The 16,435-nt window shown below is 39.4% G+C and overlaps 1 long non-coding RNA gene across 1 annotated transcript; it reads left to right on the top strand.

Moving 5' to 3' along the window:
- Positions 1 to 15,194, top strand: LOC149184057 (uncharacterized). Its single transcript, XR_016257742.1, has 2 exons — positions 1 to 129; positions 14,770 to 15,194. It is a non-coding gene; the product is annotated as an uncharacterized LOC149184057 (long non-coding RNA).
- The last annotated feature ends 1,241 nt before the right edge of the window (positions 15,195 to 16,435 follow it).

Below are 16,435 nucleotides of genomic sequence, written 5' to 3'. Positions count from 1 at the left end.
GAAGAAATTGTTGAGGCTGGACCTATGTCGACTCATGCACAAGAAGCTGGTGATGAATGCTGGTTTTCCTTTCACATGACATCTTGTCATGGCCTTCGTTTTGAATGTTCTAGCCCCTACAAGTTTCAGGTGAATCTCTTGTGTTGGAGCTTCCCAATGCTTTCCCTAGTTAATTTATGCCATATCTGTTGTTTTGATTTTATTCTTTTGCTTCAAGTGTGTCCTGTACTGCTACGAAAAGTGATGTATCTGCCTGTTTAAACCATAATTTTTAAGATAAAATTCATGTAACTAGTTTGCAAACAAATCATAGTTGTAGTAGATGACAAGGTCTGAGAAAACTGATTTTTAGATGGCTAAGGCCATAATATTATCCATTTCTAAATGCAATCAAGTGCAATGTGAACAATGCCATGTAGGAAACAGTAAAATAGCAAACAAAAATTACACATGATAATAAATGTGTCTGTTAATAATAAATATAGATTGGTAATTAGTTATGTATCTAGTTTCTTTCCATCATTCAAGTAAATTTAGAAGTAGTCCTTGCCATGTGTCGACCTAGGTCATACAAAAAGAAAGGCAACTATGGACTTGTGAAATGAAAACGAAAGTAATCATGAAATCCTTGGGGAGTAAGGATATCAGATTGAGTGGATTCATTGATGTAGATTGGACTGGAAGATCAGTAGATCGAAAAAGTACCTCTGGGTACTATTTCAACATTGAATCAGGAATGACCTCTTGGTGCAGTTGGAAATAGAAGTTCGTAGCTTTGAGCTCAATTGAGGCGGAATACATGGCTGCAAGCATAGCTTCGTGCGAGGCCTTATGGCTTAGAAAACTGCTTGTGAACCTATTCAGAAGAAAGATGGAGGCGACTAGGGTCATGTGTGATAATTAGAGTTGCATCAAGCTCTCTGAGAATCCAGTGTTTCATAATCATTCGAAGCATATTGATATCTGGTGTCACTTTGTCAGAGACTGTGTCCAACGAGGAGCTGTACAGTTGAGCTACACTCCTAGAGGAGAACAGGTGGCAGACATCCTCACCAAGGCCCTTGGAAGAACAAAGTTTGATTATTTCAGGGAAAAGATGGGGATGATAAAGAATCCATTTCAGTAGCAGAAATGGGGGTGATGTTGCAGTGCAATAGCAATGAGCAGTTGCATGATGCAACATGACAAGAAGAGATTGCAGTGTAGATGCATTGTTGGGAAGAAGGACCAACAACAGCACGGATGCAGAGGGAGTTGTAGTGTTGGGAGAAAGGACTAGCAGCAGCACGGATGCAGAGGGAGCTGCCGTATGGACGCAGCAGTGGCAGAGGCAAAGCCATGGGCAACAGTGCAGAGGATGTTGGGCGGGGAGGTCTAGCATCACCACAGGTACCGGTGTCGTATAGTCAGAGTGATGCTTAATATGGAGTATACTAGAGCATAGTCCTCGCTAAAGAGGGAGTGTTGATTTGGGGTAGCATTGGATGTTCTCTAGCCATGAAATTGAGATCTCCAAGACCCATAAATGGTTTGGGTAGATTCTAACCAGTTTGGGAGATATTAAAATAATTAATATTTTTAATGGTGAACCTAAGTCTAAACTTAGGAAAAATAAAATATTAATGGGTATTAATATAAAACTAGGTTAGAAGGTTCCAAAAGTCATGGATCAAGCCAAATCTAATCTTAGCCATTGATCAGAGATTTAATCTCGGTCATTGAAGGACCAAATGAAAAGTATAAGAAGAGGCTTGTGGGTCAGTTGGAGGACACACTGAGGGAGACCAGTCAGTTCGATTTTTGGAGCGGGGTTAGCTGAGAAAATCAAACTAGTGGTCTGGATAGCAGCAAGAGGCAGCAGGTACGAAACAGAGAGTCGGGAACAACACCAGAAGACCAGTGCAAAGGTTGGAGAGGCAGACGCAAAGGAAGCAAACTGTGCAGTCACTGGAGGGCCTGCGTGGGTGACACAGAGAGGCCCAGTGCTGATGCAGAGGCCAGCAAGGCTGACGCTGTGACCGGGAGAAGTGCTGGAGAATTTTTCTATGTTGGGTAAGCCAGTTTGGCACCCAGTTGTATTGAAGAATTGCTGAATAATAAAATCCTCCTCTGCTACACTGGTTTTCCCACATTGGGTTTTTCTGGGGACAATTGTCCAAAATATCTGTGTTGATGTGTTGATTCTTGTGCATGTGTTTGTTTCTATATTATGGTGTGATATCTGCAACAGAATTTATTTTAATGTTTACTTAAGGGTTTTTGTAAATAACTTATTGAGAAATAAGTAGGTAAAATAAATCACTTGTTGCAGTGATAGAATTTTCACAATATCGATGTGCTTGGAGTGATCATGAAATACGAGATTCTCAGATAAACGAATCCCACTCTGGTTGTCACAGAGGATCACGGTAGTATCCAACGTATGTCCAAACAACTCACTGAAGAGCTTCGTCAACCAGACAACCTCACAGGAGGCCATACTTGTAGCAATGTACTCTGCCTCAGTGGTGCTCAAAGCCACCAACTTCTGCTTCCTGCTCATCTAGGATATCGAAGCAAAACCCAAAGAGAAACAGTGCTCGAAAGTGCTCTTTCGGTCCACCACAATGCTTGCCCAATCAGCATCGGAATAACCATGCAGCCTCACATCTCCGACAGTGTATCTCAGTCCATGAGTGATTGTGCCCTGAAGATATCTCAATAGATTCTTGGCACCAATCCAATGTGAGTGATGAGGCTCAACCACATATTGGCTCAACGTGTTCACTGCAAAAAATATATCCAGACGGGAATTCACTAAGAACATCAATGCTCCTATGAGTTGACGATACTCAGAAGCATTTCCCAAAACAGGTCCGACAGCATTACCGCATAACTTCTTGAAGTTAAGCTCCATCGGGGTAGTCACGGGCTTGCAGTGTACCATACCAAATCTCTCAAATATCTTCACCACGTATTTTCCTTGAGATAAGAAAATTTCTCTTGGCTTTTGCCAGATGTCCAGCACTAGGAAATAGTGCATCAACCCTAGGTTCTTCATCTCAAATTCGAAAGCCAACTCCCTGTTACATTTGTGAATGAGAGGGTCTGCACCTGTCAAAAAGAGGTCGTCAACATACAACACCAGTATGAGAGGCTTATCATCTTCAACCTTAAAATAAAGGTTCGGATCGACTTCACTCCTAGTGAATCCCAACTTCATCAAGTAGCTATCGATCCTCTCATACCAAGCTCGGTGTGCTTGCTTCAGTCCATAGAGAACTTTCTTCAACCTACATACATGAGATTCCCTATTATGAATCTCAAACCCCTTAGGTTGTTCCACATAGACTTCCTCTTTAATCGAACCATGCAAGAACGTAGTCTTGACATCCATTTGATGTAGGTTCCATCCTTGTGAAGCGACAAGGGCTATGATTGAGCGAATGGTGGTGTATTGGGAAATAGGTGCAAATATCTCATCATAATCTACACTTTCCTCTTGAGAGAAGCCTCGAGTAACAAAGCGAGCGTTATACTTTTCAGCACTCCCATTAGCTCCATGTTTGATTTTGTAAAGCCACTTCGAGGTGACGACTGTTTTGTCCTGGGGTTTGGGTACCACATCCTAGACCTCATTCTTCATGATGGACTCATATTCTTCATTCATAACATCCTTCCATACTTGATGCTTCATGGCTTCTTCGAACGATGAAAGCTCATTTTGAATGATGGTGCTCATAATGGTCAAGTATCCCTGATACTTGGTCGGCTTCTTACTTTCATGGAAAGTCCCTCTGGGTGCAATATGTCTCTCGGCATCTTCAAGAATCCCCTTAAGCCATGAGGGCCTCTTCCTAGAATAGGAAGGCTCTTACGAGGGGGATCAATAGGATCCATAGGTTTTCTTCCACATCGGACATCGTCTCATCTTTCTTCTCATCTGGCTTCCTAGTGTCAGCTTCTTTACCTTTCCTAAGAATAGGAAGATTGTCAACCTTGCTAAGAGCCATATCTTCGTCAAAGGTGACATCATGACTTATCTCGAATTCCCTTTAACCAACCACATAGATTCTATAGCCCTTAGAATTTTTGCTATAGCCCACAAAAATTCCTTTCTTTCCAGATGCACCCAATTTGCTTCTTTTCTCTTTTGGCACATGAAATATACGGGACTTCCAAAAATTCTAAAGTGTGAGACATTAGGTTTCTTACCAGTGAACATTTCTTCGAGAGTCTTGGAATCCACTGCTTGATGAGGGCATCGATTTTGAACATATACGACGGTGTTTGCAACTTCGGCCCATAGAAACTTCGGAAGCCTTTGATCATGGAGCATGGCACGAACGACTTCCACAATCATACGATTCTTCCTTTCCGCCACACCATTCTGTTCTGGAGTGTATGGTGTTGTGGTCCCCCTCTTAATGCCAGCTTCTTTGCAAAAGTCATGGAACTCATTGGATTCATACTCAATTCCATTATCAGTCCTTAAAATCTTGATCCTCTTCTTGGTTTGATTCTCGATCAAGGCTTTGAAGTGACGGAGCCAGGTGAACACTCCAGCCTTGTTTTTCAAGAAGTATATCCAAGTCTTGTGAGAATAATCATCTGTAAAAGTGATATAATATAGATATCCTCCCAAAGAGTTCACGGGCATCATACTAGATATGTCGGAGTGAACCAACTGCAAAATGTCGGAGATCTTGCTATGGCTTGAGGGGAATGATCCCCTTTTGAGCTTTCCTTCGGCACATCCCGACATACACCTTCATGCTCTACTTTGAACTCGGGCATCCCTATCACCATTTGTCTCACATTGGGTAGAGCCTTATAATGAAGGCGGGCAAACCTATGGTGCCATAGTTCAAATTGTAGATATGTGTCACAAGACATGACTCCCAACAAACTTCCTCCAACTTGATATAAAGAGTCAACCCAGAACCCAAGAGTGACAACATATTTAAAATTCTTTTTCCACAAGTACCTTGTCATCGATGAAGGCTGCCTTGTAGCCTTTGTCTTCCATTGTCGAAATGGACACCAGTTTCTTCTTGAGATCAGGTACATATAGGACTTCTTGCAAATGAATTGTGTTACCTTGATTTAATTGAAGAGTAACATTCTCTACACCCTTTACGGGATAGGTGGAATTGTCTCCAAGAATAATCTCCAAGTTTGTCTCCTTCTCTATCAGATTAGAGAGAGCTTCCTTGTAGCCAGTGAAGTGCCTAGAGGCACCACTATCAATAAGCCAATTTCCCAACGAGTCTGGAGGAGAGGTAGTGGAGAGGCCTGATATCAGATAATACTCATCTTGCTTATTGTTAACAACATTTGATTCATACCTGGAGTTCCTTGCTTTCTTGGAGGGTTGACCACTTCCTTGATTTCCTGCATTCCTCTTTCCTTTGCCATTGAACCTGCCATTCCTTTGATTGTGTTTAGAGTTGCCCCTGTAGTGATTTTGATCATCATCATGTGACGTTTCCTTTCTATTTGGACACTCCCTCGCATAGTGGCCAAATTTATTGCAAACGAAGTATCTTCCCTTCCTTCCACCCTTCGATCTGGTTTTTCCTTTGAAGTGACCCTTAGACCCAAAATTATTTCTCCTTTTGGCATGAGAGGGGAAAGCAGTGGGGTTGCCTTTGCTTGAAGGCATTTCTTGCTCCACCATCCTTGTCTCTTCTTGAATGCATCTCGACATCAATTCTTCAAATCCAGAATTCGATCATTGTTGAGAAGAGTGGTTCTAAATATATACCATTCGGATGGGAGCCCTCCAAGGGTAGTGATAGTTAGTTCCTTGTCAGGAATGACTTCTCCAATCGATAGGAGATCATTTTTGATCTCAGTGATCCTTAAGAAGTAGGATTGAATATCTTCATCCTTGCCCTTCTTAATATCCTTCAACTTATTTTTGAGGAACAAAACTTGATTTGCATCACTAACTTTAAACAAGCTTACCAGTCTATCGTAGATCTCCTTGGAGGTGTTCAATTTGGAAATGTAGGCCACCAGAGGCTTGTCAATAGAGTCTTAGATGATCTTGTTTGCTTTGACTTCACCCTTAGTGTACTTGTTCTTTGTAGCAGCCGGTGCATTTGATGGAGGCTTCGAAATTCTGCCCCTCACATAGTCTAATACTTCTTGCTCTTCCAATGTCAGATCAAGAGACATCTTCCATCCGTGATAGTCAGACTTCTCATGAAGCTTGTCTTCGACTGGGAAGTGTGATGAGGAACCCATGAAGCCTTTTTGAATTTTCCAACTGTTTTAGGTGATTGCTCTTGCTCTTGTTTGGGCTTTGTCTTCACCTCACCTTTGATACCATGTTAAGTTATGGTATGTTCTATGCTTAAGAGCAATTTACTTCAAATCTTCTTATTAGCTCAATATCAATTTCTAGTATTGCAATCACATCAACATGATAGTAAAATGCAGATAGAACATAAATGTAAACAACAAAAGACAAGCCAAGACAAGAGACACAAGATGTGGCACCAACCAGGGACAAACCCCAATGCGGGGAAACCCTTTGATAAATTCTTCTATATTCTTCAGTAATTCAGCAGAGAGAAAGAGAGATAGTACAATATCACAAATCTGTGATTTTACAACAGCAACAATAAGACCCTAACTAGCAAAGTCAAAGCTAGTCAAACAACTCCCAAATGACCTCAAGTCAACCTTGGAGAACTCGGCCTCCAACAGCAATAATAAGCAGCCCAAAACAGTCAACGAAAGGTGGTCAAACAGCAGTCAACACATCAACAATTCTGCAGCCAGCCCCAATCAGTCAACGCTGGTCAAATCTGTGGTTAAACAGGTCAACGTTTGACTGCCCAGAATGCGGTTAGCCTAGAAGAGCTGCCAACCAAAATGCATCACCAACCCAAAATGCAATGCATCAAAAATAAACCTCTGCTCTTTCTCAATCAACAATCATAGCCCTGCTGCTCCACAAAAACAGTCAACTCCTGCCCTAAAAACAAAGATAATGCTCCTTCTCATGAGAGAGAATCTAATGAGAGAGAAGATGTGTGGTGAGATAAGTGGAATAATGCCACAAGGTCTCCTCCTTTTATATGAATCGTGGAGGATAAGTTGGGGGTGTGAAACACTGCTTTGTTTGCTGGCTGACCTTGACAAATTGTCAAGAAATACAAATAAATCCTTATCTCCATGAATACATGTCGGAATCAGATTATCATTAGATCAATCCTACACTTCTCGATGAGAGGAGTCCAAGAAAATATCAGCTGCCATAAATGAGGTGACCCACATGGAGTTTGGCCCTAGTTGCCAATTTTAATAGTGTTGGAGGGTATTTTGACACTTGTGACTTCTTGACCTAGGAAAAACCCTAGAAGCACTAAATGGGTACTTGACCTCTAAAATAAAAGACCTTGAGCATGAAACCCATGCTCCAAAAAAAAAAAAAAAATTCTTTCATTTTACAATATACAAGAATCAAAAGTACATTTCATATTTATGAAGACTGAACCTTGTTACATAGTTTTCAACACTCGCTCTTAACTAGGGAGGTATTCAAAAATGGTACATGGACATTCTCAATCTAAAGAGAGCTCATAAGAAGAGTCAGATTGGTAACCCATCTGTTTAGCATCATATCAACTAGCATTGTCACATAGCAGGGCCTTGACTAACAACTCTATCTCCCCACAAGATCAAAGCACAATGGTGGCGAGACCAATGATTTATAAACACCACCATCGTTGTCTCTCAAGGTACATACCCTACCCAGGTGTTCACAGGGTATGACCTTCCAGGACTGTTCTTATCTTGGAATCCTAGTCCTCAAAGCATATCAGTTCCATTCGACTACCCTTATCTTGGATGCCCTACCTCATCCTCAAAGAGTATCGGATGCCAGATGCTTATCTAATCCTCCATTCTTTCTTCCCAAGTGAAGAGAAGAATGATGTGCCTATCTCTCTCTCTCAACTAGGGAGGATATATCAACTAATCCAAGGTTGTCTTTCAAATACACAAGCTTCTTATTACAAAGAGATTTTGTAAATATGCCAGCTATCTGTTCATTGGTGAAGATATGTCGTAGCTGCAACACACCATCCTACACCATCTTTCGAATGTAGTGATACTTGTTATTTATATGCTTTGTCTTTCCATGAAACACTGGGTCTTCAGAAAACCTTATAAAACTGGTGTTGTCACAATGTATCATAGTAGGGTCAATTGCTCCTTCAAACAAGTTTGACAACAACTTTCTCAACCAGACAACTTCTCTGCTTAGTTCACAAGCTGCAATATATTCAAAGCAACTGATTCTTTCTTTTTGGTCATCCATGAGACCATGGAGGATCCCAAACTAGACCATCCTCCTGTAGTGCTTCTTCCATCCTGCTCACTGCCTCCCTAGGCAGAATCTGTATATCCAATCAAGTGGAAATCATTCCTCCTATCGTACATCAGGCAATAGTAGATTGTTCCTTGCAAATATCTCAGTGTGTGCTTGGCTGCTATCCAATGATCATGCTTTGGCTCAACTTGGAACTGATTGAGAACATTCACTGGAAAACATGTCTAGTTGAGTATTCACCAAGTACATCAGTGAGCCAATCAATTGTCTATACATGGTTGGATCTAGTGGGCTTGATTCAAAACTCCTTAGTCTTTTCAAGTTTGTGATCATGGGGGTTGTCATAGTTTTGCAATTTATCATGTCAAACCTCTTCAGCAGCTCAATCACATACTTTCCTTGACCTAGATAAATCTCATCAGGTCCCTGCCAAAATTCCAGTCCTAGATAGTAGTGCACCAACCCTAGATCCTACATGTCGAATTCTGCTGCTAGTTACTTCTTGCACTCTTGGATTCACACTTGTCAAGAGAATATCATCCACATACAGAAGAATGATTACAGGCTCATTCTTCACAACCTTGATATAGAGATTCAGATCAACAAAACTCTTTGTGAAGCCCAATCTTTGTAGGTATGCATCCATCCTTGCATACCATGCCCTTGGTGGTTTCTTGAGGCCATATAATGCCTTCTTCAACCTGCAAACATAAGCCTCTCTATCTTTGACTTCAAATCCCAAGGGTTGCTCTAGATAGACTTCTTCATCAATCATGTCATTCAGGAATGTAGTCTTGAAATCCATTTGATGAATGTTCCATCCATCGATGTTGCCAAAAGACCAGTGAACGTATAGTTGTATACCTTGTTGTAGGAGAAATGTCTCTTCAGAGTCGATGCCTTATTATTGAGAGAAGTCCCTAGCCACAAATCTTGCCATATACTTATCAATACTTTCATATGCCGCAAAGTTACCATAGATTTGTCTTCAAGCCTAGGTATGATCTCCCGAACTCCATTTTTCAGTATCGATTGATACCCTTCATTCATGGCATCCTTCCATTCTTGATGTTTGACAACCTCTTCAAAGGTAGATGGCTCTGATTCTATCATCTTTGTCATGTATGCTGCATATCCAGAATATCTTTTGGGCTTCTTACTTTCCCGAAATGTGCCCTGGGTTGTTCCATGTCCTTCTACATCTAGTAGAGTAGACTTCAACCAGTTAGGTCTCTTTCTAGTTTCGGGTATGACCACTAGTTGCAGTGGGGTTTTGATCTTCATGATTTAGTTCTTCTTCCTCCCTTGTACCTTCCTCTTCAAATATAGGAAGTTCTTCATCATCAGAGTCCATCGGGAGATCCTTTGATTTCTTACATGCAATACTTTCTTCAAATATCACATCTCGACTAACTTCTATTTGATGTCCTCCTTTTACGTAGATCCTATATGCTTTTGAAGTATCACTGTAGCCAACAAATGTTCCTTTCATGCCTTACGGATCCATTTTCTTTCTCGTCTTTTGGTATATGAATATAAAAAGGACAACGAAAACTTCAAAGATGGTCCACACTCGGTTTCTTCCCAGTGAATACTTCTTCAGGAGTCATGTTATCTAGAGACCTGTGGGGACTTCGATTTTGAATGTATACAACAATCTTAGTTGCTTCACCCCACAAAAATTTCAGCAAATCTTGATCATGTAACATGGCTTTTACACTTTCTTCAATCGATTGATTCTTTCGTTCTGCAATTCCATTTTGTTTTGGATTGTATGGGACTATCAACTCCCTCTTAATCCCAACCTCCTTATAGAAAGCTATTAGTTCCTTTGAAGTATATTCTCCTCCATTGCCAGATCTTAAGATTTCTATCCTTCTTTCTGTAAGGTTCTCTACTTCAACTTTGAATTCTTTAAATTTGTTGAATACTTCACCCTTGGATTTCATCAAATAAACCCAATTTTTCGTTGAATGGTCATTAATGGATGTTTCATAATATAGATGATCTACAACAGACTTTGGAGTCATGGGATCACAAACATCAGGATGAATGAAATCTAGAATTTCTTTTGACTTGAAGCACTGCTTCCAAATGGTCTCTTGATGTTTTTTCCCAATGCACAGCCCTTGCATACTCCTTCATGATCTTCCTGGAGTTCGTGGATGCCATTTACTATTGTATTTAAAGTTGGTAAGATTATGTAATGAAGATGACCAAATATCTTATGCCAAAGTTCACATGGGCTAACTTCAATGTGAACCAAGGCTTGAGTAAGGGGAGTTATCAATCTGTAAAGTCTTCCTTCCTAGATCCCAATCATTCTTGCATCTTCTATGCTTGAGTTTTTGTCCCATATTGCAACCTTTCCATCTATGAAAGCAATTCTATCACCCTTATCTTCTAGACATGAAATGGAAAGTAAATTCTTGTGCAAACCTGGAACAAACAGGATATTGTTGAGATGAATATTTCCTCCATTTCCAGCTCCAATGAAGTTGATCCAATTCCTCTCATAGGGTAGCTTTTATTGTCACCAAGCTCTACGGAGTAAGAGGACTTTTCTTTTGACAATGTTTTTTAGTTGCTTGTGTTGACTAGTCATATATCTTGATGCTCCACTATTGATTACACAAATATTCTCGTCTTGAAATGTGCCAGTGAGTGCTAAGAATAGTCCTTCGTCCTTTGTAGATGTCTTGGTCGCTTCCTTCTTAAGAGAAAATAAGAGATCCCATACTTATTTGATGCCTTTCTTGAGATGACTTGCCACTATTGTAGACTTCTTTAAGAACTTCTTCAATGTAGAGGAGATCTTCATTATGCACTTAGCCAACCTTACCTTTGATACCATGTTGATTAAATCTATAGGGCAGTAGTTAGGATGATTTCTCTTTATTTGAAAACTGCTTGTGATGTCTTTTTACTTTTCTTACTTATTAGCTTCTTCTCTTATTATTATGTTTATTCTTATCATCAAACAACTACCAAAACAAGAAGAACAATAGTACACAAGAACACAGAATATAGGCTACAAGCCAGGGCCAAAACCTCTCCACTTGAGAGGAAAACCCATAAATCTCTTCTCTTCTTATAGATTCTTCAATTGACGAATTCCAAGACCTCTAAACCAAGACAATTATTCTTCCAAGACCATGTCTGACCTCTTGATGATGTGCTTTCTTTTTCCAAGTCAAACCCAATCAAATCTCTTCCAGTAGCACAACTTCGACCCCCAGCTACAAAATTTCAGCCTCTACTACAGGTTTGAAATTTTCAGCCCCTGTAGCAATTACTGCATCCATAGGTGTGAGCAAAATTTAGCCTTCCAAGGCCTCCCAACAACTTCGCTTGCCTTGCTTCCTTGTCTAGGGCTAGAAGGTGACCTAATAGGCTCTTCTTCCAGCAACTTCGATCTTCTTCCAGCAACTTGAAAATTTTGGCCTTGAAGCAGCAAACCCAAGCTCTTCTTCTTCGCATGTGTGAGAGAAAATTAGCCCAAAAACTTCTTCCTTCGTCCTTCTCCTTCTTTGCTACCCTTCTTGTTCTTCTCCTTCGCTTAGATGATGAGAAGTGTGTGACCAAGGGAGGTCGTGTTTCTAACTTTATATAGGCTTCTAAGGTGTGGACAAGGCTCCTCAAAATAGGTCGACTTCTTATCTGCCAAGCTAACTTGGTCTTGGAGAGTATTTTGACACTTTTAAATACAAAAATAATTCTTTTTACAAGTTACAATGTGCTCAATGGGGTCTTCAACATATGACAATGACCCTTTTGACTTTTTGACCTAGGACAAACCCTAGAAGCACTCAATGGACGCTTGACCTCTAAAATAAAAGACCTTGAACATGAGACCCATGCTCCAATAATAATAATAATTTTCTTTCATTTTAAAATATACAAGAATCAAAAGTACATTTCATATTTATGAAGACCGAACCTAGTTACACATTTTTCCACAGTTATTGGTTATTATAGTATTTGAAAAGCTATATTGTTTTAGTGCATGCTAATAGAATAGCCTCTCCAACTCATTAATATCAATTAAAAATGTGTTTCATCCTTAACTTGTTCTACCTTATATGGCGTAAACTCCATGGAGGCCCTAAACTTTACAGGGTAGAACAAGTTAAGGATGCAACTTACAAACTATTTTCATAGTAAGTTGCCACATATTCTGCAAAAATGAAATTTTGTGTGAGTTTGTTATTGGAAACCCAATAAAGTCTCTCCATTAAAATCTAAAACTTCTCATCAAAGGGCCATTTCCCTACAAAGAATGAGATGCAGGAAATTCGTCTTGTGGATTTGCTGCCATACAATAAACACGGGGCATTATGTGAAAGGACATGCTACCTTGCACAGAATTTACTTGTTTCGTTTTAAAACACTAGGAGAAATGCTAAATAATTTATTGATTTGTCCTCTCTCTTGCAAAATAAAATAAGGGTCTTTTATTTGACAAGTTGCAAACTGAATGTCAACCATTTAATTTTGTGTGAATGCGATATTGTAGTCACCTGTCTCATCTAAATACAATTGTGATGCAAGGGTTGTAGTTAAGTAACGTAAGAATAAGTTTATTGGCAAATTTGTTGACTTTTGATTCTTTGGATAACCATCACTTGTGTGGATTAACCACTAGTGCGCTGGTTAATGGTTGACAAACAGTTAAGTCTGATAGTCAATCAGATCAGGTAGAAAAAAGTAAGAATTATCATGATTTTGCGAAGCGATGCAGTAACTTATCTGTGAGTGCCATTTAAAAATAAGAAAGCATCCTTCGACATCTCTTGTTCTCAGTGGTCAGGATGAATGCTTGGTGTTGGAAAAAATGGAAAGTGGCAGCTATTAATCTTATTTTCCTTAACCTTGATATTTATTTGTGAATCTTATTTAACTTCTTTATGTTCTTTACTTAGATCTTTTCATCAAACAATATCAAGAACAATAATAGAAACAATAGAGGACATAGATATTAGGCTCTTAGCTAGGAAAAACCCCTCCAAGGGGAAAACCTAGAAACTCTTTTCTTCTTAGAATTTGCATCAAATGAAATACAAAGACCCAAGCCCTAGACCAAGGCATTCTCCAAGTACCAAGTCGGCCCTCTAACAAGTCCTACTAGCTTCAATACTGCAATTCATCCTGCAACTTCGTCCTTGCAGCTTCTCTAGAAACCCTAATCCATCCTCCTCCTAAGACCTACCTAGAGCAAGACAACTCTCCCAAGGTCAACGAGGTCAAGGTAGGGCTTTCTTCCTTCTAGCTACAAGATTCTGCACTACATTCTTTTGCGACTTGGACCTGCACTTTTGGTCTTCTTCTGCAGCACCAAAAACCCTAGATCTTTGCAGGTGTGAGAGAGACAAAGCCCAAAAACAAGAAATTCCATCCTTATTCCTTCTTTTAAACCTTCGCTCTTCTTTTCTGCTTCTCCCAGCTTCAAATCGAACGCTTTCTTGGTAGATCGAACTTGTGGGTGAGTGTGTCCAAATGAGATCAAACTGCTTCTTTATATAGCCTTCTCAAGCGGTCGAATTCCCTCCTTTAGGCCGACTTGATGTTCCTAGGGATAACTTGTACTTTGGAGCTTCCAAAACATTCTAGACTCAAAAAGTTTGTGTTTACAAATATATTTTTGCCCGGAAGGATCTTATAAACATGATGTTGACTCCTTTGACTCATGACAATTCTAAGACCTAACAAACTCTAGAAGCATGAAGAACATGCTTTTACCTAGAAGACCATCAATAAAGAGCATGGAACCCATGCTTTAATAATAATAACATTTTTCTTTTTCTTTTCTTGTTTGTTACATAGGATACATATTGAAATGAGTACAATTATGAAGACCGAAACTAGTTACATTTCTCAACAGTCGGCACATAGAAAGAAAAACTGCTTGCATTCCTTTCTTTCTTACACTGTCATTGTCTTGGATTTGTGAGAACAGTTAACAGACAATGGGCAGTTGGCACCTTATAAGAGATTCAAAAATGGCTCCTGTGTTCATAAAGGATTTGTTCATTCCGCAAAAAAGATTTTACTAGCATATGTGAAGGCCTCTTGCATGATTTATATGATACGAAGCTTTAGTTGTGCCATAACAGATAAAACATTACTGCGCCCTTTATCCATTAAAATTTGGAAGGTACTTTCCTTTTTTGTGGCATCGCTAACACAGGGTTAGTCAAGTACATTAGTGTTTCCTCTTGTAGGATTGTCTCAATTTTCTGGATGCATATAGAAATAAGTTTCTCCTCTTAGTTGATGAGAAGTGTACACTGTAGAGTACAGAATAGTTCCGCTATACCCTATATATCCTCCTGCCAGATTTCTTATTGTCTTTATTATGAAAATTGGGATACTTACCTAAATAGTTTGAAATGTGTTTGTACTGTTAACAAACTAAGATGGCAATATTTGTGCTCTTTCTTCAGGTTGACGCTTGGTTGACAGCTATCGGAGCTGACTACAAAGCTCCTTCTCTGCACAGATCATCAGACCTGTAGGGGTTTGGCTGTGCAAAATTCCATGTTCTATATTGTATAATATGATGTAAAATTGTAAATTAAAAACGTAGAATATAAAAAACTCATCAAGCTGGCAGGCGTATGGAGTCTTCTTTTGATCATAGATGCTCAGAAAACTGTATTTGAGTGCTTATTTATTGGTGGAGTCTGATAGAGAATGTAACTGAAGAACTTTCTTGGAAAACCACGTTGCTGTTGATTGTTCATATTGTATTCAACAAGATCATTTGAAGGAGTATATGGTACCTGCAGGATAAACGAAAGATGGCAGCCTTTCATGTAAAATTATTGAATGTCATGAAATAATGAAAGTATATGAATCAATATCTTCATCCTGGAAGTAATCTCAGGCATTACATTTATTACAATTTAAGTAATGATTATTCTTTTGGCTGTTTATGGAAAAATATCATTTCAATAATTATCATTCACAAATAAAAAACATGTGCAGTACAATGTGGGACTCATTATATCACACCCCGAAGCCAAAATTTTAGTAATTTGATTCATGCAGGTCCAATATTTGAAACAAAAGGCCTTGATGATGTCTATGTACATTATTCTGATGGATCACATCCCAATATGGAGATTTCTAGCATCTCATATTTTAGAGACTTAGTTCCATATACTTGAACAAACATTAAGGAGAAAGAGGTAGATATAGGACTTGGCACACATTAACTGTTGACTCAATCAACGATGGAATTTTAATTCTTGTTAATACATTGTCAGGTTTCAACTTTCAACGAAGTCTATAGTTCTACATAGGTGGTCAACTTGCAAATCTCCCACTTTAAACCCTACTCCAAAGGTCCCCACTATTTCTTCATCACCCTCTAGGGTAAGTAGATTAGAGGTAGTAAAAATCCTCTGGGGCTTGGGGTGTCTGATTTCTCATAGTGAATGGGTGAGGGAAAGTCAATGTCAAAGCAGTAAGTCAAGCTAGGAAGGCTCTAGAGGTTCAATTTGATAAGCAGAGTCAGTTCAGATCCATGCAACAGCTCAAAATCTATGAGGAATATAGAGCTAATGGTGCTAGAGCCAAAGTCAAAATCAACTAGGACAGAGCAGCCCATGATGCCACTTAATTGCTCGAACAAAAATAGCCAACCAAATGGATCATGTCCCTCCAATGTTGCAATAGAGGGAAAACGAAGGATGGAAATAAAATAAAGGAAATATTTCCAACACACTTTCAAAGAATATGGAATAAAGTGCCAATCAAAATTCCCATTATAAGCAGGAGCCCTTTTTCTTCCATCTTGTCAATGCTGAGTTTTTCCTGGCCATTAAAAGTGTGGCTAGAAGTAAATCCCCAAGACTGGGTGGTCTACTATGTGGGTTCTATCTAGCAATATGGCAAATACTTGGAAATGACATCCTAAAGTTGTGCCAAGTGTCCTCAGACATGGGACTTATTGGAGAACATTTTTTATGTGGGGCTCATCAAATTGATACTAAAAGGCTCTAAGGATGTCATAGGAGGCTGGAGACCCATCACCTTGTGCAATGTGTCCTACAAGGTATGATTAGCTGGAGCATTAACCAATCATATTAAAGATGCAACAATGAG

Source organism: Pinus tabuliformis, chromosome 3_2 (assembly GCF_031772625.1).
Source record: "Pinus tabuliformis cultivar Carrire ecotype Pingquan chromosome 3_2, CPIR1, whole genome shotgun sequence".
Taxonomy (NCBI): domain Eukaryota; kingdom Viridiplantae; phylum Streptophyta; class Pinopsida; order Pinales; family Pinaceae; genus Pinus; species Pinus tabuliformis.
This window is presented reverse-complemented; position numbering and strand designations above follow the sequence as displayed.